The sequence below is a fragment of the Nycticebus coucang genome, chromosome 9, assembly GCF_027406575.1.
Source record: "Nycticebus coucang isolate mNycCou1 chromosome 9, mNycCou1.pri, whole genome shotgun sequence".
Lineage (NCBI taxonomy): Eukaryota > Metazoa > Chordata > Mammalia > Primates > Lorisidae > Nycticebus > Nycticebus coucang.
Genome location: NC_069788.1, coordinates 34777333 through 34783332, shown reverse-complemented (window position 1 = coordinate 34783332; position 6000 = coordinate 34777333). Strand labels below are relative to the sequence as shown.

General features: G+C 36.2%; 1 protein-coding gene across 2 annotated transcripts in view; it reads right to left on the bottom strand.

Moving 5' to 3' along the window:
* Positions 1-310: 310 nt before the first annotated feature.
* Positions 311-6000, bottom strand: part of SUPT3H (SPT3 homolog, SAGA and STAGA complex component) — a 502772-nt gene continuing 497082 nt past the window's right edge. For both annotated transcript variants that reach the window (XR_008382414.1, XR_008382415.1), the window contains exon 12: positions 311-758. The gene's annotated coding sequence lies outside the window, so the exon portion shown is untranslated. The remainder of the gene's footprint in view (positions 759-6000) is intronic.

Genomic DNA, 6000 nt, shown 5'->3' with positions numbered 1-6000 from the left:
CTCTTACTACATGAGAAATGTTATTTTTTCCTTTTTAACTTCTTTTTCATTAATTTTGTGTTAAGTTAGTCTAACCCTCTTACTTGTGTAGGCTGTTTCTGTTCCAATTAACATATATTTCCGTAAGTGTTGAGTGGGAAAAGGGAGGGAAGAAGCAGACTTTCTAAACTATTCACCTTGCAGGACATGTATGAAGGTGTGTCTAACATGAGTGCAATACAACTGACTGAAAAAGCTCTAGTAAATGGTAAGCTATGGTTGGCTCTAATGATTTATGCTGAGCAGAGTAAACTATGATGGAAAAAGAAAATATTTCCAAGCTTATATTTTATTTACTCAATATACATGAAACTCAATCTTCTTACTTAAAAAACAGGTATTTAGAGCACTGATAATTGTAGAGGAAATCAGATTTTTACTACCCTTATATTTGCCCATGTCACACTTAACCAACATTAAAAATTGAAAATGCTTTGACATTCTCAACTGGAAGGTATTGTGTGATACCTAAATTTAGTAACTATCCCTACTATTCCTTTAAGGAACTTTCCTGTATACTGACAAGTTGAAGGGGGAATGTCAAACACAGGGGTTTAGTAGTCAAATTTTTTCATTGTTCAAGTATTGATAGAATAGTTGCCTAATCAGAAAATGCCAAGTTGAACCAAGGAAACTTATATTGAGAGTAGGTCTGACACCATCTATGATACTTATGACAAGGAAGTAAACAGGAAGTGTGGAAATGGCTTGGTTTACTCCTACAGGCACAGAGAGAAATAAAATCAGTGTTTACCAACTGGAAAAGCACATAGTTGGTAATGTTATTTTCAGGCTTCTAAAAAAGTATTACAAATAACACAAAGTTTCAAGCCCATAATTAAAAACTATTTTTAAAAGTTTTGATTAGGTTCCCTTCAAAAATAGACATTTTAGGCTGAAATAAATTCCTTAAGGTTCTGATTTCCACATATGCTGGTTTTCCTATAATCCCTATTCTATAAATGGCCCCATTAAATAATAAATTTCCAAAGTAGAAAATATGTCTTAAAGTCATCTAGCAGAAATTCAATGCTCCTACTTAATAGATGAGGAATCCAGGGCCCCAACATTAAAGCTATTATCAAAGGGCACACAGCCAGCTAGGGGCAGGGAGAATTTAGTATACAAGTTATTCATTAGGCAAGAGTTTTGAACAGACTGAATTTCTTAGTGTCATATCCATAGAGGACATCCTTGTGGTGATAAAGGCAAATGTATTATTGGTCCAGTTTTGACCAGAGGCCAAGACTGTCCTTTGAGTCCAAACTGAGTACACTGCCCTCCCTCTGTGTCTCTGGATAGGAACCTTTCCTTTTTTGGTGTTAACAGTGTCAACTAAAAAATGAAGGGATCTGCAGTTCTTACATTGTGAATCTAAGCAAAGGACTGGAAAAGGTGGTATAATCTAGGGTAATAAACAATAAATTAATGGACACGAAGGTAAATAATTTTGGAGAACAGTAATTCATAACATTTAAAAACCTAGTAGAGCTATCTAGGGTCAGTTAAACTTTAATAACCCAGATTTCAGAATAGTATCAACACTCAAGGAATAGTCCAAGAAAAGAATGGGCAAAACACAGGAAACATGTGCAAGGATATTCAAAAATACAAATAAACACAGTGGTCAGACATTCCTTCATTAAACTGGAAAAGATGAAAAAGAATGATGGGGAAATTTATTTTCAGACATTGCTAATAAGAACGCAAATTGGTAAAATCTAAATGGAGAGCCATTTTGATATATGTTAAGTTTTTAAAACAAATATCATAGATATTCCACCTCTAAATTTTATTTTAAAGGGAATAAGCAGAGCTTTACATAACCAGTATAGTGAATTCAAAGTGGGCATACATTCTTTAGCCCTCTTATCAAGAGATAGACTTTATTTCCTTTCCCCTTTAATCTGTACTGGTCTTGAGACTAGCTCTTGATGTTACGGGACTTCTGGGCCAAGCCTGGAAAGGACTGGCAGTTTCTTATTCCTCTCTTTTAGAAGGGAGTTACCTTGTAAGTCTAACTATTATGAGACTGCCATGCTGTGAGGAAGACACAGCTTGTTATATACGAAGAAAAAGGCCATGTGCAGGAGCACTGGTATGTAGATCTATGAGTGAAGCCTTTTTGATCTATCTGCTCCAGCAAGGATGCCAGCTTTATCTGAATAACCACCAAATGATGCTGTGTGAAGCAGATGTAGTTAAGGCCCATCTGAATTCCTGGCCCCCAGAATCATGTTGTATTAAGCCACTAAGTTTTGCTGTGGTTTGTTACACAGCAGAAGATAACTGAAACACAAATAGGATCACCCTAACTGGATCAGGTCAGGAGCCACCCCAGCTGAGGTGTTTACTGATGGCAGAGGCAATATGGACTGGCTAGCAGAAGAAGAAAGTTATTAACACAGACAGTGACTACTTGTTACAGAAATGATGACAGTAGTGGTTATGAGTATTTCTTCCTTATTTTAATATGAATACAACACATTTATGTATTATACAATTCATTATCTTCATTTTCCCCTCTCTCCCACTCCCTTTCTAAATACTACCTAAAGAGCTCAATATTTAGATCATAGGATATTTACGAGGGAGTGTAAATCAGAGAAAAGAGGACTAAACATCACCCCCAAATGTATCTGTCATTTTGGTACTTAGAATACTTTTTAAAGAAATTAACCTTTTTATTTTAAAATAGTTTTACATTTGTGGAAAAATTGTGAAAACAGTACAAAGTTCTCATATACCCAATACCCACTTTCCCCTATTATCAGTATCTTGCATTATGGTACATTCATCACAATTAATGAACTGATATTGATATGTTATTAACTAAAACCCATACTTCATTCAGATTTCCTTAGTTTTTTACCTAATGTCTATTTTCTGTTCCCAAATCACATCCAGGACACCACGTAACATTTGTGATGTGTCATTTTCCTTAGGCTCCTTTTAGCTATGACAATTTCTCAGGGTTTTCTTGACAGCTTTGAGGAGTATGGTCAGATATTTTCTAGAATGTTCCTCAACTTGAGATTTGTCTGATGCCTTTCTCAAGGTTAGACGAGAGTTCTGGGTCCTGGGGAAGAAGACCACAAGGCATTTATATTGGTTTCAGAAGACAGGGTTAGCAATACATCATGTTAGCTGGAAGCACTTTGCTATTATCTTTCTTTGGAGGTTAAATATGGTTAAAAGATGTATGAGTGCCAAGTTGGCAAAGGGTGGGTAGACTGTGGTTGTTGGTCACGTGCCAACTTTGTGAAATTGAAACTATATTCTCATAAACTCCTTCCCTATATAGTTGAGTTAGAGTTGTTGAAGAGAAATTCATGCAGATTTGGAAGGTGGAAGTGAAGCAGCTATTAATCTTTGTGGTTCATGCAGTTACAGACAAGGCACAGATGTGCTGACAGTTTCAGGCTTGTCCTCACTTTCTTCACTCAGCCTATTGACCAGTAGGGGCCTCAAGCTCACAGCCAGACACTAGGTGGTAGGCCCACAGAGGTGAGAGTTGTGTAGAAGCATGGTTTCCTACACACCTTTCCATGAGTTGTCACTTTGCAGCCACTTTTGGCACCTTCTTACGTTGATGGGTTTGTGCCTTTTCTTCTGACCCTCCATCTTCCTTCCTAGGCTTTCACTTTCTCTGCTTCTCCCACAACTGTATAAGGCCTGACCTCTATAATCTTTAATACCATAATGCATAATAGTTTTGATTCCATGACTGAGCCTGATAAATCAAGCTATGGGAGACTAATCCTTAAACTGGGAACAACTATAAAAGCTGGACAAAATATAAAAACTGTGCTGCTATAACATATTACCACAAATTTAGCAGCTTAAATAATACATATTTATTATTTTACAGTTCTGTAGGTCAGGAGTCCAGTTTACTGGACTAAAATCAAAGTGTTTTCAGGCTGTGTTTCTTTCTGCAGGTGGTAGGGAAGAATGTTTCCTAATCATCTGGGTTCCTGGAAGTACTCAGTTCTTCTGGCTGCAGTACCATGGTCTTCATTTCTTGCTTGCTGTAAACTTAGGAACACTTAGGAGGTTACCATTCTTTGGCTTGTAGCTCCTTACTCCATCTTTAAAGTCATAGTGTCAAGTCCTTTCCATGTTGCATCTCTCTTACCTATCTTCTGCTTTTAAGAGTTCATCTGATTAGATTGGGCCAATGTGGATACTCTAAGATAATCTCCCTATTTTAAAGTCAGTTGACTGGCAACCTTCATTCCATCTGCAATTTTATTTCCCTCTTGTGATGTAACGCATTCAAAGTTTCTAGAGAGGGATGTGGATATCTTAGGGGTGTGTGAATTATGTAACATATCAGAAAAAAGCTAAGGTAGCCAGAATTTGAGAAAACAAGATACTGGAGAAAAGGAAAGTTTACTTTTTCTCAGGGAACTTACTATTTAACCGTGAGAGGAAGAAAGGCCAAGAAGTCTGTGGCTTATGGCTGTATTGCTGGGCTGGGGAGGCAGAGGTTGGAGTTTGGGGCTGCTAAGGGATCTGAGAGACCAAGATCACAGACAGAAGGAAACTGCAGAAAAGTTAAGTCTGTAATTCTGCATGCTATCTCCCCTTGAAGTACAGTATATCTCAACTCAAAGGTGCACATATGTGAGGTGACAGCAGCAGCTGAAAGGACAAAAAGCTGAGCAGAAATTCATCAATCTTGTGGGGCAGGGGAGTCAGGAGTTAGATTTCAGGGCTAACCAAAGTTGAACAGGTCTGGTAAACGATATTCTGTCAGCTGAGACCCTAGGGGTACTTTCTAGAAACAAGGGCAAAGCAGAAATAGGAAAACTTTGATTCGACTATCCCCCATATGCCTGCAGAAAATTAAATCCTCTCTGAAATAAATGGTCATCCAGAGCTTTTATTTATTTATTTTTTCCAAATACAATGTTTAGCATTCAACAAAAAACTCCCAGACAAACCGGAAAACACAACCAGGTGACTGAAAACCAAGAGGAACCCCCCCCCCAAACAATAGAAACATATCCACATGCAACTCAGATATTGGGGTTATCAGGAAGGGAATGGAACTGGAATTGTTTTTAAAGAATTAAAGGATGATTATATAATTGAAAAATTAAAAAGATCTAAAATTAAGAACTCAATAGATGGGCTTAATAGAATTTTAGAAGAGGAGCTTAATAAAGATAGGGCAATAGAAAATATCCAGATTGAAGCAGAGTGAAAAAAGAGATTAGAAATACAGAAAAGAATATAGGAGACATACTGTGTATGGTAAAAAAAGTCTGTTATACATGTAATTAAGGTCCTAGATGAATGAAAGAACATTTGAAGAAAAGTAGCTAACATTTTTTTTTCAATTGACAAAAGATATTCAGCCACAGATTCAAGAAGCTCTGTAAACACCAAGAAATATAAACACAAAGAAAACTACATGTAGGCATGTCATACTACAGCTGGTGAAAAATGAAAGAAAAAGTATCAAAACCAGCCAAAGAAAAGCAGACATATTACTTTCACTGGGGGCAGCAATAAGGCTGACAACCTAAAATGATACAGGCCAAAAGACAAAGGAAATATGATAAATGCAAAAAATAATGTACACACTAAAATAATGACAAAATTTTAAGAAAACAGAAATAGGGTAAGAAAATAGGATAGGATTAAATTAAACATGAATCATACATCATATAAAATACTTAGCAGTCATTAAAAGTCTGAGAAAGTGTTACTACAAACTATAAAGTAGGGTGTACTTTCTGAAAATTTTTGTTGGTGTGTGCACATGTGTATATTAAAATTTCAGTTACATTTAGTCTCTATGTTAAAGGACTGTGACTAATTCTAGTTATATTCTTTGTGCTTTTCTGAGTCCTTTAAAAGTTTTTGCTTGCAATGAATGTACATCTTTAAGTAATTAAAAATAATTATAAAGAACAAGAGTTAAAAATGACAAAAATAAGTTAAATCTAA